At 55.0% G+C, this 27,224-nt stretch overlaps 1 long non-coding RNA gene across 3 annotated transcripts in view; it reads right to left on the bottom strand.

The window, feature by feature from the left end:
* Positions 1-26,596, bottom strand: part of LOC133769754 (uncharacterized) — a 48,978-nt gene extending 22,382 nt beyond the window's left edge. Inside the window, exons 1-3 of one of the 3 annotated variants that reach the window (XR_009867231.1) lie at positions 26,357-26,596; positions 22,639-22,916; positions 21,203-21,333 (exon numbers count right to left, since the gene is read on the bottom strand). This is a non-coding gene — a long non-coding RNA (uncharacterized LOC133769754). Of the gene's footprint in view, positions 1-21,202; positions 21,813-22,638; positions 22,917-26,356 lie in introns of those variants that run through there. The other 2 variants (XR_009867232.1, XR_009867230.1) reach the window with 2 other exon arrangements.
* Positions 26,597-27,224: the final 628 nt, after the last annotated feature.

The raw sequence follows: 27,224 nt of genomic DNA, 5'->3' as shown, positions 1-27,224 counted from the left end.
TTATCCTATTACACCTCGGTGTGTGCTCGCTCCTTGGTTTTTTCAGGATTAGATCATTGTTCAGGGACACCTGTAAGGGCGAGTTTTAGAAAACTCTAAAGAAAAGCAGGAAATGATTAATTCAAATATACTGGAAGCTCAGGAGAGTGTGGAACCTATAGTGTGTGCGAGGTGTGGGGGGGGGTCACAATCCTAAAGGGGCTCCCAGGGGCTTCACATGTGCTTGTTCTGTTAAGAGCTCATTTCCTAAGCTGATTGTGCCAACAGGGCGCACCAGCTGTCGTCGTCGTTTACCTGCGTGTGTTCAGTTTACAGACTCCCTGGTACAGGTTATTGCATGGGCTAGCTTAATTGTGATTTCAGTAATTACATTAGATTAATTGTGATCTTTGAGATGGTGGTCGTGGGGGAGGGGGAGCTGTGGAAGCGAAGCCTGTGTCACTCCAGTCTGCGTGTGTTTGCGCAGGAGCAGCCCCGCGGGTGCCCTGAGACCTCTGCACGCGTCAGCACCCTGCTCCCGCTGTCCGGAGCTCCTCCACCCCACCACGTCCGCCCAAAGCCGTTGGCTGCTGAGGGTCACAGTGAGAACACAGAGCAGTTGCTTGGCTGTGGGTAGGACGCCTGCATTCACGTCGGAGTAGCCGGGCTCCATCCCCGGCTCCAGCTCGCGGCTGATGCAGACGGTGGCGAGCAGCGGGGTGGCTCAGTGGCTGGGTTCCTGTCACTCCCTGGGAGACGTGGATTGAGTTCTGAGTTCCTGGCTTGAGTTTTGCCTCGGCCCCATTATGGCCGTCATGGGCATTTAATGAGTGAATTAGCAGGCGCGGGCTCTTACTCTCTCTAACAAAAACAGAATAAGTAAGGAGAAGACATAGGAATGAGAGAGGTGAGGGGCGGAGGCCCACACGAGAAATAAAGGCCCGGTGTTTCCTGGAAGTTGACCTTGTGCTGCAAAATGAAGGATGCTGCTGACTTGGTCTGTTTTCTATTTTTGTAACAAAATACCCAAAGCCAGGCACTTTGTACAGCAAAGAGGTTGTTAGCTCACAGCTCTGACCGGAGCCTCCTGGTGGGGGCTTGCACGTGGAAGCCGGGCTCGGTGGAAGCACCAGGCTCCCCGACAGGGATCCCACTCTCCTGCAAGCTGATCCCCTCCTCGAGGCCAGCATGGATCCCTCCAAGGATGGAGCCCCTGACCTTCCCCTGGACCCCACCTCAACATCAGTGCCCCGGGGCCCGAGCCTCTGGGGGACTCAGTCACACCCAAAGCTCCATTCTGCAGCTAAGAACGGAAGCTAAGAAACTCTGCGCCAGTCCCGGCTGCTCCTCTTCCAGTCCAGCTCTCTGCTGTGGCCCGGGAGTGCAGTGGAGGATGGCCCAAGTGCTTGGGTCGCTGCACCCACATGGGAGACCAGGAGGAAGCACCTAGCTCCTGCCATCGGATCAGCGCGGTGCGCTGGCTGCAGTGGCCATTGGAGGGTGAACCAACGGCAAAGGAAGACCTTCCTCTCTGTCTCTCTCTCTCACTGCCCACTCTGCCTGTCAAAAAAAAAAAAAAGAAAGAAAGAAAGAAAGAAACTTCGTGCTGGTCTCTGCAAGTGTCACTGTGCAGACAATGCACCACATGGCGGGCGTCTGTGGCGCAGCGGGTCAGGACCCCGCATCTCGTATCAGAGTTCTGGTTCGAGTCCTGGCAGCTTCACTTCCAATCCAACTTCCTGCTAACACAGCCTGGAAGGCAGCAGACGGTTGCTAAAGTGCCTGGGCCCCGACACCCACGCGGGAGGCCCAGAGCAGCCCCTGCCTCCTGACTTCGACCTGGCCCAGCCCTCGCTGTTGTGGCCACTTGGGGAGTGAAGTACTGGATGAAAGGTCTCTCTCTCTCTCTCTCTCTCTCTCTCTCTCTCTCTCTCTCTCTCTCCCAATCCCGTTCACTGTCATTCTGCCTTTCAAGTAGATGAAAATAAACAAACACTTCTCTAAAAATCATCACACAATTCAGTGGCTTCAAATGACAATTTATACTTCCTCTGTGAAATTTCTGTGAGCGAGACACTTGGGCCAGCATGTGTCCCAGTGGTCAGAACACCAGCTGGGACACCCACGTGGCAGGTAGAGTCCTGGGGTTTGCGTCTTGACGCTGTTTCTGATTCAGATTTCTGCTGATGCGAGGGCTCAGATACCCAGGCCCTGCCGACCGTGCGGGAGCACCCGATGGAGACCTGGCTCCTGGCTTTGGCTTGGCTCCCCCTTGGCTGGTAAAGGCATAGGAGCAGTGAACTCTCAGATGGAAGCTCTCGTTCTCTCACTCTCTCGCTCTCTGTGCCTTTCAAATAAATTAAATAGACAGACAAGCTCAGTGTGCTGGGCCCCGGGTCTCTGCTGAGGTCTCCGCTGAGAGTCAGCCAGGGCAGCATCATCTGAGGATCAGCTTCCAGACGGTGCCTTCGCGGTGCCGCTGTGGGAGTTCACGACCTTTCCCGAGCTGCCGAGCGGCCTCACGGTTAGCCTCGGGCTTCTCGCCAAGTGCACAATCCAAGAGAGTGCAGCTCTAGAAGCTGGAAGCCACACCCTCTTTATGACCCTGGCCAGAGGCCAAAGGCCATCTTTTCCTTAATGGCCTGTGGATTGCACAGGTGGCCCCACTCAGTGGGAGACAGGACCATTCAGGCCCAGAATACCAGAGCAAGGACATCACTAGTGCCACCCTGAAGCCTGGCGCACACCCACCCAAGTGCCAGGGAGCTACTGTAACCCACTGGTTTGGATACCTGGAAGGTCCTAGGATAAGGGGCTGGTGCCTCTGCGTGTGATACTGACATCTCACATCAGAAAGCTGGGTGGTCTCGGCTGCTCAGCCCACTCAACGTCCTGCTAATGTGCCTAGGAGACAGCAGAAGGCGGCCCACGTGCTCGGGCCCTGCACCCATGTGGGAGACTGAGATGGAATTCCTGGCTCCTGGCTTTAGCCTGGCCCAGACCTGGCTATTATGGCCATTTGGGGAGTGAATCAGCAGATGGAAGACCTCTCTCTCTGTCTGTCTCTCTCTGTCTCTGTCTCTCTCTCTCTCTGTCACTCTGCCTTTCAACTAAATAAATAAATCTTAAAAAAAAAAAAAAAAAAAAAAAAGCCCCAGAGGTTAGGCCTCCATCTGCGATGCCAGCATCCCATAGGAGTGCCAGTTCAGGTCCCAGGTGCTCCAATTCCAGTCCAGCAAGCTCTGTGCTGGCTTTGGTCTGTCCCAGCCCTGGCCGTTGCAGCCATTTGGGGAGTGAACCAGCAGGTGGAAAAATCAATCGCTCACTCCGTCCCTCTCTCTCTCTCCCCTCTTCTATGTGTGTAACTCTGCCTTTCAAATAAAAATTGGTTAATTAATTACCTAATTAAACAGCAAAAATGTCCCAAAGTAGGGCAGGCTTCCAGGCACGCATGGATCACAAGGACTCAGACCAGTTCCTGGTGCTGAGCCTCCCTCACCACCTGCTTATTCCTGGAAACTTAACCGCTACGCCCCAACAGTGAGGCCCTTCCTTATGCCCCTTTGAAATCTCTCCCTCCCACCCTTCGTTCCCCACCCCCCATCCTCAGGCAACCAAAGCACTGATGCATTTTCTAAGACGATGTGTGATTGGAGTCACATACAGCACACTCTGCTGTCTGGCTTCTTACACTCAGCAACGTTGTCTTTGGGATTCACCTACGTGGCATCTATCAGTTTCTTGTTCACTTTTGTTTCTGAACGGTATTCCAGTTTGTAGGTACACCAGCTGTGTAAACGCCTAGGAGCAGAGTCGTGGGGTAAACATTTTTAGCTGTGCAGGAAACTCCCAGAACTTTTCCAAGGTGGTTATACCATTGTGCGCTTTCACCAGCAAAGTTTGAGAGTTCCGGTTGCTCCACATCCTCACCAACTCTTGGCAAGGTCTTTTTAGTTCTCAGCTTTCCCCTGGGCGTGGCGGTAGCTCACTAGGTTTTAACTGTGTTTCTCTACCAAGCATTTTTTCATTTGCCATCTGCCTCTCTTTGTTGAACTCTACAAATCTTTTTCCCATTTAAAGAAATTTGAGTTGTTTGTTTATTATTAAATGTTGACAGTATTTGATGTGTTCTAGATAGAAGTTCTACATCAGAAATGTGATTGGCAAATATTTTGTCCCAAACTATGGTTTGTCTTTTCACCTTTTTAACGCTTTTTGTTGTTTTTAATTCAAGAGACAGAGAGGACGGTGCCGCGGCTCAATAGGCTAATCCTCCGCCTGTGGCGCCGGCACCCTGGGTTCTAGTCCCAGTTGGGGTGCCGGATTCTGTCCCGGTTGCCCCTCTTCCAGGCCAGCTCTCTGCTGTGGCCCGGGAAGGCAGTGGAGGATGGCCCAAGTGCTTGGGCCCTGCACCCCATGGGAGACCAGGAGGAAGCACCTGGCTCCTGGCTTCAGATCGGCACAGCGCCGGCCGTGGCAGCCATTTGGGGAGTGAACCAATGGAAGGAAGACCCTTTCTCTCTGTCTCTCTCTCTCTCTCTCACTAACTCTGCCTGTCAAAAGAGAGAGAGAGAGAGAGAGAGAGAAAGGGAGGCAGACACACAGAGCTCCCGGTGCTGGTTCTCTGCCGAATGCCTGTGATGGCTGAGCTTGGGCCAGGCTAAAGCTGGAAGCCAGTACTTTGATCCAGGTCCCCATGGGTGTTGGGGTACTTTGATCCAGGTCCCCATGGGTGTCAGGGTCTTGTCCCGGACTTGAACATGACCTGTTGTCCCAGGGTTTACACTGCAGGGAGCTAGAATCAGGACCATGGTTGTGACTTGAGCCCCAGCACTTGGATATGGGGTGCAGGTTCCCTAAATAGCATCTTTCTTTAATATTTATTTGAAAGTCAGAGGTACACAGAGAGAGGAGAGGCAGAGAGAGAGAGAGAGAGAGAGAGAGAGAAATCCTCCACCCGCTGGTTCACTGCCCAGATGGCCACCACGGCCGGAGCTGTGCCGACCTGAAGCCAGGAGCCAGGAGCCTCCTCCGGGTCTCCCACGTGGGTGCAGGGGCCCAAGGACTTGGGCCATCTTCTACTGCTTTCCCAAACCACAGCAGAGAGCTGGATCAGAAGTGGATTAGCCAGGCCCATGAGGAAGGCCTCGCTGGTGGGGCACAGCAGGTTAAGCTGCCAGGTGTAGTGCCAGCATCCATCGAATCCAGCTCAAGTCCCAGCTTTCTGCTAACGCACCTGGGATAGCAACAGGTGATGGCCCAGCTCCTTGGTCCCTTCCACCCATGTGGAAGACACGTGGAGTTTGACTCCTGGTTTCTTCGTGGCTCAGCCCTGGCAGTTGGCAACCGTTTGGAGGAGGGAATCCCTGGATGGAACTCTCTTTCTCTCTATCTCCCTCCCTCTCCCTCTCTCCCTCCCCCCTCCCTCCCTCCCTCTCCCTCCCTCTCCCTCTCTCTCAGTCATTCTGTCTTTCAAATAAATAAATGGGGGGAGAGGCTGTGAGGAGCCTTTCCAGGGTCCATCTGTTGATTCATTGCCCAGATCCTGGGCCAGGTCAAAACCTGAACTCTGAACTCCATCCAGGTCTCACACGTGGGTGGCAGGGACCCAAGTACTTGAGCCGTCACCTGCTGCCTCCCAGGGTGTGCACCAGCAGGGAGCTGGACGGGAAGCAGAGCAAACCAGGCCCTCGACACGGGACCCAGGCTTCCCAAGCAGCAACTTAACTGCTGTGCCAAACACCCACCCCAATAAAGCTGCTTGTTGGAAATGTCTAAGGGTTTGCTTGCTTGCCTCTCTTTTGTTGAAATGTCCTATGAAGATTGTGCTCTTAAAACATTTGTTCCTGGCTGGCGCCGTGGCTCAATAGGCTAACCCTCCGGCTTGCAGTGCCGGCACCCCAGGTTCTAGTCCCAGTCGGGGCGCCGGATTCTGTCCCGGTTGCCCCTCTTCCAGGCCAGCTCTCTGCTGTGGCCCTGGAGTGCAGTGGAGGATGGCCCAAGTGCTTGGGCCCTGCACCCGCATGGGAGACCAGGAGAAGCACCTGGCTCCTGGCTTTGGATCAGCGCGATGTGCCGGCCGCAGCGCGCCGGCCTTGGCGGCCTTTGGAGGGTGAACCAATGGCACAAGGAAGACCTTTCTCTCTGTCTCTCTCTCTCACTGTCCACTCTGCCTGTCAAAAAAATAAAAAATTTGTTCCTATTTCATTCACTTTTCCCAACATGGGTGGATTGTGTTCTCTGCTTAATTTTTTAAATAGCACTTGGTTCAAAAGGCATAAGGCACCAAAGGGTACGGGGAAGCTCTTCCCTTTGTCCCCTCCCTGAAAGCAGTGAACATAAGTGGTTTCCTGAGTGTCCTTCTAAAGATAGCCCAGAGTTTATCGTAAGAGACCTCTACGGAGATTAATTAGAACATGGTTGTGTTTCCTCTGTTGGCTCAAGGACTTCGGGACCAAGGGCACCTTCAGGTCCAACAGCCCCCAGTGTCTGGCAGCGCCCCGCCCCTCCATCCGGCTCCACCTTCTCCCCTGCTTGCCCCTCGGGCTGACCACTCCCCTTCCCGGCAGTGCCCGGTCCTTGCTTCCTCTGACCACTTCTGCCGCGTCCTTCTCCATAGTCTTCCTGGTGGGCTTCCTCCTCTTGGGCTCCCTAGGGGAAGACAGCTGCTGGGCGAGCCTCTGAGGGGCTCCCTGGAGGTTCTCCTCCGTTCACAACCATCTCTGCCAAGGTTAAGATTGTGGGGCCGGCGCTGTACCATAGTGGGTAAAGCCTCCGTCTGCAGTGCTGGCATCCCACATGGGCACTGGTTGGAGTCCCCGCTGCTCCACTTCTGATCCAGCTCTCTGCTATGGCCTGGGAAAGTGGTAGAAGATGGCCCAAGACTTTGAACCCCTGCACCCATGTGGGAGACCCGGAGGAAGCTCCTGGCTCCTGGCTTTGGATCTGCTCAGCTCCAGCTGTTGTGCCCAATTGGGGAGTGAACCAGCCGATGGAAGACCCCCCCGCCGTGTCCCTCCCCCCAAGCCCTCCAACGTGCCCAGCTTACAATCTTAGTCCCATACCACTGATTCATGCAAGTCATTCCTTCTCCACTTCCCCGCCACAACATTCCTGTGTGTTGATGTAGCACGGGGCTCCTATGGCAAGTCACTGTTTACCTGTTTGGGTGGGAAGACTCCACGCGGCTTACTTTGAGATACATTTTATCTTGTTCACCACCGCACAGTTGTAAGTGCTCTGCCCCAGTTACCCAGCAAGCAGTCAAATTACCCACCAACTGTGAATCAAATTCCATGGAATAGATTAGGCGAACTTGACACTGAATGGGCTTCCACGGGATTTAGCCAAAGTCATTAGAATTTAATGTACTTCTTATGTAAACATAGGTTTCCATTTATTAGGGCTCCTGAAAAATAGGACACACCCTATATGTCAGTGAACAAAAAATAGATCTTGCCCCTGGCACTCAGATACTCTCTGGAATGCAGGCATGTTATGCAACAGCCCGACCAGCCGGCCAGAGGAGCCTGGTCCTGGCTACTCCCTGGAACTTTCCTTGGGCTCTTAGCCACTTCCAGGGTGTAGCGCGGTGCATTTACACGCTTTCTCCTAACTGGCTGGGGTCACCGAGAGGGGAGGAACAGTCAGGCTCGGGCAGCCATCATCAGCGGCAGGGTCTGACCCCAACGTGGTCATTCCCTGGCTGTCCGACCCCAGCCAGGTCGTCAGCCTGCTCTGCAATCACAGAGCGGGGCTGTCTAGAAAGTTCCATATTGCCCAATCTGTTTGCACACCTTTGCAAACTGGGAGCGGTCAGGGGCCTGGAGTTACAGACTGGGTGGAAAAGATTGTGCTATTGCACAATAAGGACCGGTCCCACAACAAGCAAGTCACTGGCCTTTGCTCAGAATCTTGACACTTTGGTCACCAGGGATATTTTGACGTTAATTTTAGCTTTTGAAAATGGTGCATTGAAATGATTTTATTGATTATTGAGGTATTTAGTGCATCTTAAATCTTGTGCACTCTAATTGCAGCTTTGCTAGTACACATGGAATTTGAGAAAAGGCCAGCATGGCTGTTTGCTGGTAACCAAAACGCTTTGGTTCTGACCTCAGCTTCAAGACTCGGGTTGTTTTAGCCTTACTTTCCCAGGCCTGAAACAGGGAAGTTGTGTCCGGTTTTCTCGGGGTAGGGGTGGGGGCCGTTACTAAGAGAGTGAAGTGAGATAATCAGGAAAGCCCACCTAACAGCATGGTGCTGCAGGCACAGAGCGGTTTAACCAGCAAGAGCTGGTTCCAGGCTTGGTCTTCGAGCAAGGCTCAGAAAACCCCGACGCACTGGGAGCTCCTCTCCGCTGCCCTGGTCCTGGGGAGGGGACTGGTTCCAGGACCCTCCCTCCACAGTATGTCAGTCATTGCTGGATTACTTAGATTCCCAACATGATGTAAGTGCTCGTGAAGAGCTGCTATACTGCATCGTTTAGGGACTAATGACAAAGGAAGCAAGTCTGTACGTGTCCAGTACAGGTGCGATTTCCCCCGAGTGCTCTGGTTCCACAGTTGATTGAACCCACAGTCGCAGGCACCAACAGCAACAACTAAGACGCGTGGTGGTGGAGACTCCACTTTGGCCTGAAGTCTGGTGTTTGGTTGTTTTACTTGGAGTGACCAAGGGTTTTTCAGACTTTATGAACCAGGTTTCCAAAACACTCCTGAAAGTTTGGGAGGGAGTTTCAAGCTGAACATATCTGCATAACTGAATATCGTTCTTCACAATACTCCCATGTTGATATTTTTGTTCCCTAGGGCTTTGGCTTTGCGATTGTTGCTTTGGTACATTGGATACTATAGTCCTGAAACAGACAGGTCTGCGAGGTGACGTGCCTGATGGTCGTGGTCCATGGTGTCTATGTCTGTCACCCCTTCTCCACACCCACCCTGAAAGCAGAGGCCAGGGGCAGGCATTTGGCCCTAGCAGTGAGATGTCAATTAGGATGCCCACATCCCATATTGGAGAGCTTGGGCTCAAGTCCCAGCTCTGTTCTTGGTTCTAGCCTCTTGCCAACGTGCACCCTGGGAGGCTGCCGGGATGGCTCAAATGGTTGAGTACCTGCCACCCACGTGGAAGACCCAGATTGAGTTCCTGGCTCCCAGCTTTGGCCTGGCCCGGCCCCAGCTGTTGTGGGCATTTGGAGAGTGAACCAGCGGATGAGAACACACCATCTCCATCTCTCTTTGTTTCTCTCTGCCTCTCAAGTAAATATTTAGAATAAATAAATAAATAAGACAAATGAAGAAACAAAACCCACAAACTGCCTGCGCCTGACCCAGCATGAGGCCCACTTTGTCCCACACTCAGGCTCAGGAGCCAAACAGCAGAGTTAGCGAAGACAGACTCTCTGTGCCTGCCTCTACTCTCGCTTGCCTGTGCACTGTCACGTCGGCCGGCCGGCTGTCCGGTGTGCATCTCCGGTGCTGTGGCTGCTGGAGCACCTGCTCCCCTGGTTCTGCCTGATTAGAGATTGCCTGGTGACACATCAGCCTTCCCATCCTCCATCAGCACCTGAACCGACTCAGCTGCTCCCCACCTCCCTGTCACTGCCTCCTGGCTGCTGAACCCTCCTACGCCTTTCACACGCTCCGCTGTAGCACAGGAGCTACAGCACAGCCTGGTTGTGTGGCCTCTCGGTTTCGGTACGGATCAGGCTAGGAGTTACGGACTTGGTGATCTTCTCAAGGGTCCAGGTCTAAGTTTGTTAGTTTCTCTGCTGTTTCTTCTGTGTTTCATCAACTTGCTGTCATCTTTATTCTTTTCCTTCTGCTTACCCTAGGCTTACATGGGGGTGGGTACTTGGCCGATCCGAAGCCAGGAGTCAGGAGTTTCTTCCGGGTCTCCCATGCGCATGCAGGGCCCAAGGACTTGGGCCATCTTCTACTGCTTTCCCAGGCCGTAGCAGAGAGCTGGATTGGAAGTGGAGCAGCCAGGAGGCAAATCGGCGCCCATATGGGATGCCGGCGCTGCAGGTGGCAGCTTTACCCACCATGCTGCAGTACCGACCACATTAATTGACTTTTGATTTCTTCCTTGGCCTGTGATTTATTTGGTAATATGTTGCTTGATTTACAAACATTTGCAGTTTTCCTTCATATACTATTCTACCGATCTCTAATTTAATTCCTTGTAACCAGAATAGTTACTCAACCATTTTAAAGCCATTGAGAGTTGTTATGGCCCAACATTTGTCTGCCTTGGTGAAGGTGCCATGTGTTCTTGGAAACAATGTGTAACTGTTGGGTATGGTGTTCTGAGACTGTGAATTAGGCTAGGAGGTTAATAATGGCATTGAGACCAAACAGGTCTTTGTGATCAATTGCAGCATCCGGCTCTCAGGTGGAGCCCTACACTTCTCCGTGCGGCTTTCGCTTTGCTCTGAGAAGGCGTCAGCAGGCACACGCACTCCCGACTGCTCCCTCTTCCCGGCGACTGAATCTCTCACCACTGCTGGGTGTCCACGCCATTCTGGAAATTGCCCTGACGCCATGGTAGACTCTTGGGTCCACTACCACGCAAAGAACCTCACAGATCACAGAACAGAAGGCGCACAGCCCCAACTAAAATGCTTACATCGCGAAGTTCATTCGATTTCAGACACGCACAGGAGAGAAAGGGACGCTGTGGGACAACGGATGCCCACACAGGTTGAGGTGCGCGGCGGGTGGCAGTTCCGGTCTCCACCCTTGTGGGCACGAGGTGTCACCGCTCGGCCTCTATGTGTCACCTCGCCCTCCCCCACAGCTGAGACAGATAGAAGGTGGGCTGGGCCAGTCACGCACCTGCTTACAGAGGGACTCAGTCCTTCCAAGGGGCGGAGACGCCCTAGGCCACACAACAATTACTGCTATTTTAAGGCCAGAACCTCAGAAAAGGGGAAGCAGACTTCAGCGGGCTCCCTCCTCTGCCTTCACGCTTGGGCCTCTTCTGCTCACCGAGTTTTGCATTTCGTCCGTGTTTAGCTCCGTTCACCGTGGGAGGGAGGCCAATCGGCCAGGTGCTTTCTCTGCCTCTCAGCTGGATTTTGTTTAACTGATAAATACAGACTGCTCAGGCGTGCCCTGCCTGCGCAGTGTCTCCATCAACCATGTAATGCAAGCCCAGGAGTGCCCGGCTTCCTGGCGTGGCCATCCCGTCTCAGTGTGTCCGGGTGCGTGCCACAGCGTCCCCACAACACAGCCCAGGAGTGACGTTCTCAGGCCCCTGTGGTGAGTGGCACAGGGCTGTGTGCCTTTGTGGGGTGCACTGTTGAGTGGCTCAAACTAGCCAACCTATCAATTACCTCTCTCACTTAGCATTCTTTTGTGGCACAAACATTTAAAATCTAGTCTCCAAGTGGACAGTAGTCGTCAGTAACCACGGCCCCCAAGTCATCCACTAGAGCTCCAGGCCGCCCTGAGTGCCCAGCGCCTCTCTAACCATGTGTGCCTGCCAGCAAAGGGAGGGAGCTGTAACTGGGGCACCCCAGAAGCCGTGCTTGGAGGAGGGCGGGTGCCAGATGCCCAGAGCTCCCAGGCCCTCACGTGCTCGTCGTCTCCCCATATATCCCTCTTCTGATTTGTGATCAGACCAGTGTCTGTTGCTTACAATCAATAGTTCTCCCAGCTAGACACTTTGAGGGCAGGTCCTCTGTCCTGGTGCCTTGGCGTCCCACGGCCCCCAGCCCATGCCACAGGGAAACCCCGAGAAAACAGCCCGAGATGAGGAGCCCCTGCCTGGGGACACCTGCCCTCCGCAGACCTGAGCAACTTCTCACTGGTGGCGGGGTGGGGGACAGAAATGGAATGGCCAGGGGGGTCTCCCTGGGGAATTCTTAGTGGAGAGCAGGGAGGACCTGGGCCCCCGCGGCAGCAGGACCACACTGAGCCCCCCAAACCTCGCGTTGGCCGCGGTGCTTTGTAAAGTGAATACCCCGACACGGCAGCCGTGCGAGGACGCAGAAGCCCCGTGAGGCCAGGCTGGGGCCGGCAGAGGAAGACTGCCCTCCTGGTGCTGTGGCAAAACCTCTGCCGGCCTCCCTCCCCCCTCCTGTCAGGACTTGCCCAAACTGGCAGAAGGAACGTCTCCGCCAGACACCCGTCCTCCTCCCCGCCCCCAGCAGCCAGCAGCCTGCGGCTCCTGCTTCACCCACAGCAAAATAAAAATGTGCAAGGGATAAATAAGCAACCAAACGGGCGGAGACTTGAGAAATTTCAAGGAGGGCCGGTGCTGTGCGCAGTGGGTTACGCCTCTGTCTGCGGTGCTGCCATCCCCTGTGGGTGCCGGATTCAGGCCCAGCTGCTGCACTTCTGATCCAGCTCCCTGCTGACGGACCTGGGAAAGCAGTAGAAGATGCCCAAGTGCTTGGGCCCTGCACTCCTGTGGGCAACTCAGATGGAGTTCCAGGCTCCTGGCTTCAGCCTGGCCCAGTCCTGGCCATTGTAGCCACTTGAGGAGTGAACCAGCAGATGTAAGATCTCTCTCTCTCTCTCTGTCTCACCCCCACTCTGTCTGTAAATCTGCCTTTCAAATAAATAAATATTTTTTTCAAAAAATCAAGGAAAATCAAATTAAAAAGATTTTTAGCACAGACGCATTGAAATCCAAGCAGTTTTTTCATAATCTGCATGACACAAGGACCCCTTATAAAGGTATCCTGTAATAACCCTCAAGTTAACTCCAAACTCTCAACTGAAAACCAAAGCAGCTGACCACATGAGAGGCCCCGGCCTTGCTCTCTGCGAGATTAGCTCTGCTCACTCTGAGCTCAGAACTCAGCACTTAGAAGGGACAGAGCTGACGAGCAGGGAGGGAAGTTGGTACGAGAGCCCCAGTCGAAGGCTCCAGGCCTTGGAAGTTGGGAAACCTTGTGCGTGGCTTGTCGCCTTTCAGAGCGCAGTCCTGGCACCCAGCAATTCAATCCCGCGTTCGCAGGAGCCCCTCCCCCCCTTACAGAACTGCCGCCTGTTCCTACGGCTGGCGAACAGGTCGTACAGAGCGCGGAGAGGAGCTCTGAGAAGCCTTGTCAGGAAGCTGTCCCACAGCTGAACAAAGTGTGCTGGTCTCCAAGGAGGAGGCAGAGGGAGGCCTGGAGTCTGGGCTCGGTTTCCGAGTGCAGGGCAGGGTTTTAAACACCGAGGAGGAAGTGGACTACTGGAAGGAACTCAGACAAAGCAGCCGGCAATGGTCCAAGCCCACAACCCGTGGCTGGGACCGAGGAGGGGAACCAGGCGAGGTGGCGGCCGTGCTGGCAGTGCTTTGGCTTACACATAGCCAGAATCATCATGGCGTCATGGTTAATTACGTATTTGTTAATGATACCTCAGGAAAACTGGGGAAAAGACCAAGCCAGCAGCCCAGGGCCAAGCAGGGAAGTGGTCCCTCTGGTCCTGGAAGGGGATGTCCCTCCCGAGAGTGGGACGAACCGGGGCTTGGTGCCATCTGTGAGTGTCGCTGGCTCCGTGAGCCAGAACCATGCGTGTGGGGCTGACCTCAGGGCACCTGGGCCCTGCAGGAGCACAGCAACCAAAGCAGGACACAGTGAGGAAGGGCACCTGTGACACTAACACACACAGGCCAGATCTGCTGTGCGTGCAAGGGGGTCAGCTTTTGTTCTAATTGTACAGCGTCAGCTGTACCAGGGCCACATGGTTTATATATCCAGAGAGACAGACAGATGGACAGAGATGGGGAGCAGCTCCTACACACTGACTCACTTCCCAAAGCTCACACAGCTGGGCTGAGCCAGGTCAGAGCCGGGAGCTGGGAATTCAGTCCAGGTCTCTGCCAGGGTGGTAAGGACCCAAGTACTTGATCCATCACCACTGCCTCCCAGTGAAAGGCAGAGTTACAGAAAGAGAAGTGGAGAGAGAGAGAGAGAGAGAGAGAGCAAGCGAGAGAGAGATCTTCCTTATGCTGGTTCACTCCCCAAGTGGCTGCAGTGGCCAGGACCCTGGAACTCCCTCCCGGTTTCCCGTGTGCGTGCGGGGGCCCAAGCACGTGGGCCATCCTCTAAGCATTCCCAAGTGCATTAGCAGGGAGCTGGATTGAAGTGGAGCAGCCAAGACTTAGTGCTTCTATGGGATGCCGGTGTCACAGTGGCGGCTTATCCCGCCGAGTCGGAAAGCTGACCCCTAGTAATGGTATTTTGAAGCCACGTATGTACAGAGAGAGAAGAAAGCAGACGTGTATCTAGTATGTACAAATATAGGTGAATAACCAAATGGGTGAAGCGACCTCTGTGTCGTCTAAGCGAGGAAACACCAGGTTTTATCGTGCCATCATTTCTGTGGGTCGCAAATGCTCCCTGGCAACAGAGCTTGGTGACCGAGATCGAAGGCACTGTGCTGAGTGGTTCCACGTCACCATGGTCCCTGGCCACTGCTGGGAGAGTCACTCCTCTCCCGACCCCGGTAGCCCTTCTGCACTCTGAAATGCATGCCAAAGAGATCTAGCAAGCTTGGAGGAATACTTTTATTTATTTATTTACGAGAGAGAGAGAGAGAGAGAGAGAGAGAGAGAGAGAGAGATCCCATCTGCTGACTCATTCCTCAAATACCACAGCTGGGGCTCAGCCGAGCTGAAACCAGGAGCCAAGAACCCCATGGGGACTCCTCCATGGGTGGCAGCGATACGAGTATTAAGCCGTCACCTGCTGCCTCCCAGGGGGTGCGTCAGCAGGAAGCTGGACTCAGAAGCAGAGCTGAGACCTGACAGGCACTCGACACGAGCTGCCGTGTCCCCGGCGGCACTGACCTGCTGGGGCACTGGTCTGCCCCAGAGCCAGCAACCCTGACAGCAGGCAGAGGAATTATATAGGTCTGATTCCAATTATTTTAAACATTTTATTTATTTGTTTGAGAGGAAGAGTTACAAACAGTGAGAGGGAGAAACAGAGAGAGGTCTTCCGTCACTGGTTCACTCCCCAGATGGCCACAGCACCTAGAGCTGGGCCGATCTGAAGCCAGGAGCCAGGAGCTTCTTCCGGGCCAGAGCAGAGAGCTGGATCAGCAGTGGAGCAGCCAGTGGGCACCCATGTGGGTGGGATGTCAGCACTGCACCTGCTACGCCACAGTGCTGGCTCCATACATTAATGTTTTAAAAAAGGAAACCAACAGGTTTCTCCATGAGGTCGTTGGAGGGCGTGGATGATTGCCTCCACCCCACATCTGTCTGGCCTTGTTTGCAGAGCGCCTTCTCAGTCACAGGTGCTTACAGCGTTAGCCTGCAGTGCCCTGTGGATGAGCTGCAGAGGGGCCTCTTTTTTATTCATTTTTTATTTATTTTTCTTTTTTTGACAGGCCGAGTTAGACAGTGAGAGAGATAGACAGAGAGAAAGGACTACTTCCGTTGGTTCACCCCCCAAATGGCCGCTAAGGCCGGCGCGCTGCTCCGATCTGAAGCCAGGAGCCAGGTGCTTCCTCCTGGTCTCCCATGCGGGTGCAGGGCCCAAGGACTTGGGCCATCCTCCACTGTCTTCCCGGGCCACAGCAGGGAGCTGGCCTGGAAGAGGAGCAACCGGTACAGAACCAGCGCCCCAACCGGGACTAGAACCCGGAGTACCAGCACCGCAGGCAGAGGATTAGCCTAGTGAGCCGCAGCACGGGCCGCAGAGCCACTTAATGAAGTGTTGACGAAACAAGCTGGATCCGGTCCTGACCCACTGCAGGGGTGCTGTCTCTCCTGCCGGTCAGAGCCACCAGCAGCACTCGGCTGCGACCTGTTCCTAGAAGGCCCTGCTTTAGAAACATTTTTTTAAAGATTTTTAAAAATTTATTTGAGAGGTAGAGTTACAGCGAGAAGGAGAGACAGAGAGAGGTCTTCCATCCGCTGGTTCACTCCCCAGATGGACACAACGGACAGAGCTGTGCCGATCCAAGGCCAGGAGCCAGGCGCTTCCTCCAGGTCTCCCACGTGGGTGCAGGGGCCCAAGCACGTGGCCGTCTTCTGCTGCTTTCCCAGGTGCGTTAGCAGGGAGCTGGATTGGACAGTGGAGCAGCCAAGACATGAACTGGTGCACATATGGGATGCTGGCGCCGGGGGCAGAGGCTCAGCCAACCATGCCACAGCACCGGCCCCAGGAAGCATTTTTTAAAAACGTTACTGCTGTGGGGCCGCCATGGTGGTACAGTGAGTTCTGCCGCTCATAAGCCAGCTTCCCATCTCAGAACACTGGTTTGAGGCCTGGCTGCTCTGCTTCTGACCCAGTTCCCTGCTAACACACCTGGGAAGACCGTGGAAGATGGTTCAAGTACTTGGGCCCCTGCTACCCACATAGGAGACCTGGATGGAGCTTCTGGCTCCTGGCTCCAGCCTGGCCCAGCCCCTGCCATTGTGACCATTTAGGGAGTGAACCAGTGGACAGACGATCCAGCTCTCTGTCTCTCCCTCTTCCTCTGTCACTCAGCCTTTCAAATAAATAAAATACATCTTTTAAAAATTTTTTTAAATAAAATGCTACCATTTTGTATAATTCCTCAGAATAGCCCAAAAAGCCAGTAACAACCACAGCACAGCAGCATTTCTCCGGAAAAATTCCAGCAGGGAGGGGTCAACCCATCAGCCCAAAGAGGAGCATCGGACGTGCCGTTTCTTTGGAATCAGTGAGCGGTCCAGCCGTGGCCCATCTACGTATAGAAGGGCCGAAACTGGCTGGTGCCGCGGCTCAATAGGGTTCTAGTCCGGTTGGGGCGCCGGTTCTGTCCCGGTTGCCCCTCTTCCAGGCCAGCTCTCTGCTATGGCCTGGGAGTGCAGTGGAGGATGGCCCAAGTGCTTGGGCCCTGCACCAGCATGAGAGACCAGGAGAAGCACCTGGCTCCTGGCTTCGGATCAGCGCGATGCGCTGGCCACAGTGCGCCGGCCGTGGCGGCCATTGGAGGGTGAACCAACGGCAAAAAGGAAGACCTTTCTCTCTGTCTCTCTCTCTCTCTCTCTCTCTCTCACTATCCACTCTGTCAAAAAAAAAAAAAAAGAAGGGCCAAAATCCACGGTGACATGGACCATTCACGGCTCCCTAGGAGATTTCAGCCTACTCTGCCACAGGGGGAAATCCGGAATTATCTGGCCACCTCGCGGGAGCACCACGTAGGCACTGTGACAGGAAGTCCCTTCAACTTGGATGTTCAGCATCCTGAACAACATTGCTGACAGCCTCATAGAAAGAGAACTGGGGAGATATTTGCAGAGCACTTCAAAGCGAAGGCACGCCTTTTAAAATTATTACACAATTGGACAAATGACATGCTGCATTCGGTGAATGTCTCCTAGAAGTCACTTCCATCACAAATGTTTTCTTCCTATATTATTTGCACATCAAGCTCAACATAATCTTGACTGTCCCCACGAAAGATGATTGCAAATGTGAAACTATGTAGATGATGAGAACTCTGCTGGATTTCTTTCTGCTATGGGATTTTATGCTGCGGCTGTGCTTCCACACGCTTTGAGTTCAGACCTGCCCGCGGTTCTGCACCAGGTGCTGGGCGGAGACAGAAGCCAGGGGAATGAGGGAAGCTTCTTTCCAAGGAGTTTGCAGTCCGAAGGAGAAGACGGACACCCACGCTAACCCGTGCGGCACGTGGGGAATGTGCAGCCAGACGGGCACACACAAAAACATGCACGGAGGATCCGCCAATTCCCCTTGGAAAAGCGGGGGTCAGTGAGCTCTGGGTTGAAGCAGCGATAGGCGGCAAAGCGGAAAACACAGATTTCCAGGAATCGGGAAAATCTCCAGGCTCGGGGCCCAAGAGGAGAAAACTGGTGCTTCCGGGAGACCGTTCTGTCGCTGCGCTCGACACACATGTGTCCGCGCGTCGTCCCAGGCTGCCCCTTTCCCTGTTCCTGTGGATTCCAAGACTGGGTTTTTTCCAAGACCGAAGTTTTTTCATTTTATAGATGAGGAACAAGACTCAGATCTGGGAACTGACTGCCAAGGTCAGTTAATAAACGGCCAAGCGGTCGTCCAGCGAGGGAGGACCAACGCCCCTCTCCAGCTGGAGACGAGAGCAGGGCTTGTGGTGCGGCCAGGGAAGTGGGGTCGAATCCCAGCACCAGACACCGAGTGGCTTTCACAGGGCGTGCACATGTGTGTGCAGTGCGTGTGCACCAAGAGTCCCTCCGGGGCCGGGCCACCGGGGAAACCTGACCCGTCGGCAGCCACAGAGGGATTTATTTAAGGAGTTTCTAAATGTAGTCTGGAGGCTGGGAGTTGACTTTGTTGTCACGGTGACTGCAACAGGTGCAATAAATACCAGGTCCAAGGGTATAAAGTGCGGGAAGGAGCCTGACTTCTAGAACTCACTGAGGGGCTCAGCCCAGCACTCACGCCACGTGTGCCAGGGTGGCCCAGGGGAACTTCTCAGGTCAAGCTCAGCTGGTCTCAGGTTTTCCAGTCTCAGTGCCACACCACTTCCTGAGACCAATGTGACAACCAGATGCTTCTATTGCAATTGCATATTTAAAAATATGCATTTATTTGAGACTAAGAGAGACATAGAGATTGAAAACGATGCTGTGGCATAGTGGGTAAAGCCACCGCCTGCAGCACCAGCATCCCATATGGGCACCAGATCGAGTCCCGGCTGCTCCACTTCCAATCCAGCGCTCTGCTAGGGCCTGGGAAAGCAGCAGAAGATGGCCCAAGTACTTGGGCCCCTGTACCCACGTGGGAGACCCGGAAGAAGCTCCTGGCTTCAGATTGGCCCAGCTCCAGCAGTTGCAGGCATTTGGAGAGTGAACCAGAGGATGGAAGACCTCTCTCTGCTCAGCGTCTCTGTAACTCTGCCTTTGCAAATGGCCACAATTCCAGGGCTGGGTTGGGTCGAAGCCAGGAGCCAGGAGCTTTCTCTGGGTCTCCCATGTGGGTACAGGGGCCCAAAGACTTGGGCCATCTTTTACTACTTTCCCAGGCACATTAGCAGGGAACTGGATTGGAAATGGAGCAGCTGGCACTCGAACCTGGGCTTATACAGGCGTAACTGGCTGTGCCACAATGCCAGCCGCGGTGTTGGTCCCTCTGAGTGTCTGTTTCCCATCCTCCTAACCCTGGTGTTTTTCTGGAAATCTTGTCTGCTCCTTGCCTTGTAGAAGCCTGGCCGGCTGTCTGGGTCCAGGTTTCCTGTGTTGAAGTACTAGGTGCACTGGCTGAGGGGCCCCCCTACCCCAGTGCGACTTTGTAACTAATTACGTCTGCAGTTCCCCAGTATTTCCAAATAAGGTCACCTTCTGAGTGCCGAGGAGTTAGAGTTTCAACATGAATTTTTGAGAACGGGGTTTAACCCAAAACACATGTGAGAGTCCGTCTATCCTAACAGACAATGGCAGGCATTGTGCGACTTGGAGGCCGGGAGCCTGGGCCTCAGCCTCAGCCTGGGGAAAAGTGCCTGTGGCCTGCCAAGGCTTGGGCGGAGTGGCCACGAGCAGAGGACTGACCTGTCCTATGCGAGGCTGAGAGCGAGCAGAGCCAGCCTTGTCTCCTGCTCTGATGAGCTCCTGGCACCAGGAGGGTCCCCGCGGCCCAACACCAGCGCCACTGGAGGAGGGTCCTGAGTATCGGCCAATGGCCACGCTGCCACACGGGCTGTAGGCCATCACCAGGATGGCAGCCGCCCCCACGGGGCTCCATCCCGTGGACGAGGGCCTCCCACGTCTCCTCTACAGGTTCTCCCATCTGGCTCCACATTCCCTCTCTGGTTTACCGATACCCTGGCCAGATACTGCCTTGGCCCTGGGCCCTGCTGCTCCTCCCGGGACCGACAAGGGACAAAGCTGACGTTTCAGGACAGGTCTTCCTACCGACGCCAGGCAACAGGCACTGAACTCCGCAGTTCCTCTACCACAGGTCCCATCAGATCTGCAGTCTCCAGGAACCACGCTGGCAAGGCCCTGCCGCAGTGTTCCTGACGCTGTCAAGGCCCTGTGGCCCGGCTTTGAAAGCAATGCAGGTGTAGCCAGCGGGGCAGCCACAGAAACGTCGGCAGAGGCTGCCCACAGGTGAGCACTCCCGGCCTCTCACAGCGCATTTGCCAAGACCTGGTGGGCGATCCAGCCGCAGACAGCCTACAGGGCCACGAGACTGTGATGCCAGGGGCCCTCAGACAGGGGCAGGCGCCGCCCCGCTGGCGCTGCTGCGAAGAAGCCTCGTTGACTGGGGAGACGAGCGTGGGTTCATTCCCTGTGATCGCTTTGCAGGGCGACGGAGAAGGGATTCCCCTCGGCAATGCCGCGTCAAATTCACTGCAGGCCTTGGGAGCCAAAACTGAGGTTTCCTGGAGAAGCCGGAATCCTGTCTCAGGATGGACATCCCGCCTGTTCCCAGCCTGCCGGCTGGCCCTATCCATTCTGAACTCGCTAGCCCCCAAATAAATCAGTCTCTCAGCCTCTCTTTCTCTGTCTCGTTCGCTGGCTCTCAAGAGGAAAAGAGGGAGGAGGAAATGTAAAGAACGCCTTTGTATGTATAGAGGTGCTCTTCACGGAAAACGGGCGTTATAAAAAAAGCTGCGCATGGACCTCAATTTTTTGCATCAAAATAAATGTATCTTTTAATTCCATTTTCCATGAGCTTTTTAGAAATTACTTGAAGGGCAGAGGGAAAGCGCACTGTCCATTGGGTCACGTCCCAAATGTCCACAGCAGTCAGGGAGCCAAAGCTGGGAGTGAGGACCAGCCCAGGTCTCCTGCCTGCATGGCAGGAACCCGGCTGCTCGGGGTCGCCCCTGCTGCCGCCCATGGTCTGAAGTCAGGGCTCACAGCCGGGAGTCGCACCAGGCACTGCCGTCTGGGACGTGGGTGTCCCCCCAACATCGTAACCTCAAGGCCAGGACTCACCCCCCCCAACGTCCTAACCGAAAGGCCAGAACTCACCCCCCACAACGTCGTAACTGCGAGGCCAGAACTCACCCCCCCCCAGCATCGTAACCTCGAAGCCAGGACTCACCCCCCCCCAACATCGTAACCTCGAGGCCAGGACTCACCCCCCGCCCCAACATCATAACCGCGAGGCCAGAACTCACCCCCCCAACATCATAACCGTGAGGCCAGAACTCACCCCCCCCAACGTCCTAACTGCGAGGCCAGAACTCACCCCCACAACGTCCTAACCTCGAGGCCAGGACTCACCCCCCTCAACGTCGTAACCACGAGGCCAGAACTCACCCCCCCCCAATGTCGTAACCGCGAGGCCAGAACTCACCCCCGCCCGTGCACTTTCTGGAGTATCCTGTGTGTGTCCTGCTGGTTCTGCTCCTCTGAGCGCCCTGATGGGGTCAGCCAGGTTCGTTCTTCCTGGGGGTCGAGAGAGCAGGAGGGGCACTTCCACAGGGCCTGGCAAGTGAGCGAATGGAGAAGCTTGAAACAGAATCTGCAGCAACTTTGCACTCTGAGGAGAGAAGAACGGGCAGATCACGGCACTTGGCAGCACTTGGAAGTTGGACCAACCGGGCGAAGCTCTCCTACGAAGAAAGCCCACTGTGTTTCTTAAAGCCGCATAATTCAGATCTAAAGATGAAACAATCCCCCGCCGACTTCCCCAGTGCCGGTTCAGGAGCTCCCCTGTGGGCAGGCTACAAGCCTGGGGTGGACTCTGCTTCCCTCGCCACGTCCTGCTTGAGAAGATGAAGAAAGTAGGGGGTTTGAGGCTTCAGGCGATGAAATGAATTATGGATGACTCAGTGGCTAGAACCGAACAGATAAAAATGCAAATCTCCTGGGCCAAAAATAAACTCATTAAATCAAAACTCAAAAGGCAAGCCCTGGACCACGGGAACTACTCATTGCCAACATGGAACAGAGTTAATGGAGTTAATGTCTAAAACCATGGGATTCAGCCAGCAAAACCCCACTAGATTGTGCAAAGGTTTCTACCACGCAATTCTCCAAAAAAGTTTCTAGAAATGTCTGGCCAACGTTTGGGGGAAATGGTTCAGTCTTAATCAAAGAAAAACCAAATCAAATGCAAACCAAAGCAGCCGTGAGATTCTGTTCTATCAACTTTGCGAAGATGGAGAGAAATGAAGTGACCTGGGGTGGTGCTCAAGGGAGCAGACAGCCTACTGGACAGCAGTTTGGTAACAGCCAGAGCTGAGTCACAGCGCTGTCGCTGTCTCACAGCCTTATTTAAGGGCGAGAAGTAGGAGCACCCTGCCAAAGGGGAACGAACGGTCCATCGTTTGGTCGTTCGAAGGTTTATTAGAATGCTTGCCGCTGGGCACAGTTCCTGCGATTGCTAAAAAGTGACTGTTAGAGATGACGCTCTTCCTCTTAATTATGTTTATTTATTACTTATTTATTTGAGAGAGAAAGAGAGACAGAAAGAGAGAGCGCTCCCAATCGTGGGCCCACGCCCTAATGCCCACAGCGGCCAGGGCTGGGCCAGGGCCAGAGCCAGGAGCCAGCAATACAGTTCGGGTCTCCAGTGAAGGTGGCAGGGACCCAGTGTCTTGAGCCGTCTCTGCTGCCTCTGTGGCTCTGCGGAGGCGGGAAGCTGGAGTCAGGGGCAGGGCTGGGGACCAGAGCCAGGCACTCCGATGCTGAGTGCGGTGTCCTGGCTGCTGGGCGACGCTGCTCCTGATGCCGCTTGTTGCACGCCAAGAGTCGCCGCGTGCTCACCCCCAAGCTGTGCGTGCTCACCTCGTCGGAGGCGGCTGCACCGGGAGCTGGCGACTCTGGGACAGGAGCCGGGGCAGTAGGGCGATCAGCTCACCACGCTGTTGTGGAGCTTTGGGCTTTAAACGTGCAGTGTCGTGCTGAGGTTTTGGAAGCACACGCGCGTCCGATCTGATTTTCCAGAGAGACGTCTGGAGCTGTTTCACGGCGTCTCGGTTCCTGCTGTGGAGAGCCCCGCGAGGGAAGGGGCTGTTTTGTTTGAATTCACTCATACGCAGCACACAATGAGTGTTCAGAAACACCTGTTGGTTAAAAATAACGTGATTTGGTGCTCAAATAGGACTCAAAGAGTAGAACTTGAACCAATGACTCCGGGTGTTGTTGTAACGGCTCGTGCTGGCTGTGTGTTTAAACGCACCATCTACCTTTCACATCGTGGTCGGCTAATCCGCCAGTACAGGAAAACAAGATGATGGCTGGGATCCTTTGATGAAACCCCACACAAAGAAATGCAAAACACCCTCTCTGTGCCTATATATCCACCTAGAACACTGGTAAAGAGATGACAGACCCCTTAATACCTAAGGAAACACAGAGATGACCTCAAAGTTCATGGTTACAAAAACAACCACTGTACGGTCTGTCTGTGCATCAGTGCACGGTCACTTTGCCTTAATGTGCTTTGGGAGGCTTTGGAGTCTGCAGCAATCCATTTATCACCGGAGTTTTCCTTATTTCCCTCGTATGCAAAGCGGGAGACACGTTTAACGCTAGGATGCGGTGCTCACCAGCGCCGCCCCCGCCTGGTCCTCCCTGAGGGACGTCAGCTGGAATCGGTCCTGATTCTGAGCACTGGTTCCCTTCACCAGCCCCTCTTCTTGAACCTGCAATCATTTCTTTTCTTTTTAAAAGATTTTTTGTTTATTTGAGAGGCAGAATTACACAGAAAGAAAAGGAGAGGCACAGAGAGAGTGAGGTCTTCCATCCGCTGGTTCACTCCCTTGATGACCATAACAGCTGGAGCTGTGCTGATCCGAAGCCAGGAGCCAGGAGCTTCTTCCAGGTCTCCCACACAGGTGCAGGGGCTCAAGGACTTGGGCCATCTTCTACTGCTATTCCAGGCCAGAGCAGAAAGCTGGATCAGAAGTGGAGCAGCCAGGACTCGAACTGGTACCCATATGGGATGCCGGCGCTGCAGGTGGTGGCTTTACCCATTTTGCCACAGCGCTGGCCCCAGTCATTTCTTTTCAAAACATCATTTCCTGAAACAGATGTGAACTGGCAGGCGCAGGCATTTGCCTACTGGCTAAGGTGCCGGTTAAGACGCCTGCAATCCCCACCAGCGTGCCCAGCTTCTTGTCCGGTTGTCCCCCCAATTCCAGTTTCCTGCCAGTGCACAGCCTGGGAGGCAGCAGGTGATGGCTCAGAGTTGGGGCCCTGCCCCTCCCAGGGGGACTCGGATTGAGTTCTTGGCTCCCGGCTTCAGGCTGGTGCAGGCCTGGCCGTGGAGGCAATCGGTGGAAGGGAGCCCTTTCGGTCTCTCTCTCTCACTCTGCTTCTCTGCCTCTCCAGTTAAAAAAAGAAGAAAAGAAATTAGCTGGCACACGACCAGGAGCAAATGTGTTTCACTAAATGAAGCTCCTGAAATGCCGCTTCTGTTTCCCGAGTCTTTTGCTCGGCCGTGCACAGCGCGCTGGGTCAGGTCTGCTCCCAAGGTGAAGGCAGGACAGGACGCACGGAGCAACGCTGGGGGCGGGGCTTGAGAAGGTGAACGGAGCAGAAGTGAATAAGGGGGCTGGGTCCATTTCTTAAAATCACAGAGCGATTAGTTTGATTTTTTAATCTTCTCTTTTTTTTTCTTGAAATATTTAATCATTTATTTGAAAGGCAGGTTGACAGAGAGAGAGAGAGACAGAGACAGAGACAGAGACAGAGACAGAAAAAGTCTCCCATCCCCTGCTTCACTCCCCAAATGGCCACAATGGCCAGAGCTGTGCCGATCTGAGCCAGGAGCCTGGAGCTTCTTCCGGGTCTCCCACGTGGGTGCAGGGGCCCAAGCACGTGGCCCATCTTCCACTGCTTTCCCAGGCCATAGTAGGGAGCTGGATCAGAAGTGGAGCACCCCGGGGCCAGTGCTGTGGCGCAGTGGGTTAATGTCCTGGCCTGAAGCACTGGCATCCCATATGGGCGCCGGTTGAAGACACGGCTGCTCCACTTCCCATCCAGCTCTCTGCTATGGCCTAGGAAAGCAGTAGAAGATGGCCCAGACTCTTGGGCCCCTGCACCTGCGTGGGAGACCTGGAAAAAGCCTCTGGCTCCTGGCTTCAGATCAGCTCAGCACTGGCCATTGTGGTCGTTTGGGGAGTGAACCAGTAGATGGAAGACCTTTCTCCCCATCTCTCCCTTCACTGTCTAACTCTGTCTCTCAAATAAATAAATAAAATTGTTTTTAAAAAAAAGAAGAAGAAGAAAGAAAGAAAGAAAAGAAAAGTAACCTAGAGATGACTCAGCACACGGGAGGACATGGCTGGGTCACGTGCAGACGTGAGCACCACGCCGTTTATGCTTTGAGAATCCTTGGATTCTGGTATCCACGGAGGTCTTGGAGCCGAGCCCCTGTGGTTCTGAGAGACCTTGGACATGCTGAGCAGGCCCCTGGGTGTGTCAGCACGCACATGTTAATAACAGTGGTGGCGTTCTGGCCGGCATCTCGTTCCCGCTCCGGGTCCTCCCATGTTACAGCTGTCTGGAGCTGGAAAGCCTGGCCAGGACCCTGCCGGGCGGCAGCGAACTCCACACGGAGTGCCGGGCCGGCAGCTGGGGCAGCTCCGTGCCGGGAGCTGGGGCGAGTCATGGCAGCCTCCTTAGCTGTGCGGCGGGTGCCTGGGGACAAAGCCTGCCCCGCAGCTGGGATGAGCAGTGGCTGGGCCGGCCCGGGGCCACCAAAGCCTCTGCTGCCTGTGTTCCTGACGCACACCCTCCCTCCGCCGGGCCTGCCTCCTCCTGCCCCCTGCCCCCTCCCTTCCTGCCCACAGGTGCCTCCTTGTCGTCCATTTACCGCTGACCTTGTTCTCTGGAACTGTCCTGGGGTGGAACTAAAGGATGCATTTTGTGTTTCTGAAACAAGGTGTTAAGTTTCCTGTTCTCAAGTTTTAGAAGCAAATGAACTGAGTATGTAAGCCCAGTGTTTTTGTTTTTTTTTTTTTTGTTTTTGTTTTTGTTTTTTTTTAAAGCCTCAAAAAGCAACGGCGGGGGCCAGTGCTGTGGCGGGGCGGGTAAAACCATGCTTTCAGTGCCCGCATCCCATATGAGCTCTGGTTCAAGTCCCGGCTGCTCCACTTCCGACCCAGCTCCCTGCTAATGCGCCTGGGAAAGCAGCAGAGGGTGGCCCCAGTGCTCGGCCCCTGCACCGGCGTGGGAGACCAGAATGGGGTTCTGGGCCCTGCACCAGCGTGGGAGACCAGAATGGAGTTCTGGACCCCTGGCTTCAGCCTGGTGCACCCCCAGCTGTGGTGCCCATTTGAAGAGTGAAACAGTGGATGGAAGATCCCCCCTCCCTCTAAGAATTAGCTGTGGGGGGTGGGGATGAGTGGCTTCACACCCGTTTCCTAGCTGCCACTTTGGGCTGATGTTTCTGCAGGGATGGCTGGGACAGCAGCCTCTGTTTACAAAGGTCTCTGCTCCGCCCGGGCAGAAGCACTAGGGAGGGGTCCTCCTTTGGAGGCAAACTCGGGGGGCTCACCCAGAGCTGGCGGCCCAGAGAGGCATCCTGAGAGGGAGCCGGGCAGCAGCGGACGCTGGGCGCTGGTCTGGGAGGAGAGCACGGGACCGAGCTAGGGTTGCCCAGGACATTTCCAGAGACACGGTGGTAGGCGGTGCCGCTCAGAGCTCCTGGGCTGGCCCATTCCCCGCCTCTGCGTTTGCATTCATCGCCCGCGCTGCACAGCGGAGCCGGGGCCTGGGAGCCCCAGGACCCGCGGGTCTCTGGGACTGCAGGTCTTCCTGGAAAAGCTGGCGCCGGCATGCGTGGCCGCGGGGGCTGGGCAGCTCCAAGCGCCCTCAGAGCTGCCGCTGCTGGCGTGGGCGCCTCCCCGAGCTGCAGCGGCCAGCAGCCAGCGCCGCCCTGCCCCCGCCCTGCCTCCCCACCAGCCTGGCGGGAGGGAGCCCGGGAGCCCGCAGCGAGCACAGGCTCGGACGCTGGGCCTGGCCCGCCGGCCGCCCTGGGCAGGTTAGCTAACGAGGAGAAGGAGCACCAGGCACTGCCGGGCTGAACTGCTGGGAGCAAAGAGAGAGCAGGACACGGGGTGTCACGTGAGCCCTGCCTGGATGGAAGCTGCGCCCCTCTAGCGAGGCCGTCCTCGGACGCGCGTGGAGGGGAGTGGCTCGGGACCAGGACCCCTACTCACCAGAGGCAGTGCACTTATTTTGCCTGATTTTTTTTTTTAATGTTTTTATTGTTAGTTGAAAATAAAGTAGACACAAAAGCAAACGCTCTGGGCGCGGCGCGCTGACGGCGCAGGCTGCGATGCCTTCTCCTCATATTTATTCGTTTATTTGAAAGACAGAGTGACAGAGAGAGGGAGACAGAGCTCCTCCATCCGCCGGTTCAC

This window comes from Lepus europaeus, chromosome 11, assembly GCF_033115175.1.
Source record: "Lepus europaeus isolate LE1 chromosome 11, mLepTim1.pri, whole genome shotgun sequence".
Classification (NCBI taxonomy): domain Eukaryota; kingdom Metazoa; phylum Chordata; class Mammalia; order Lagomorpha; family Leporidae; genus Lepus; species Lepus europaeus.
Note: the sequence above shows the minus strand (reverse complement) of the source record. Positions and strands in the feature narration are given on the sequence as shown.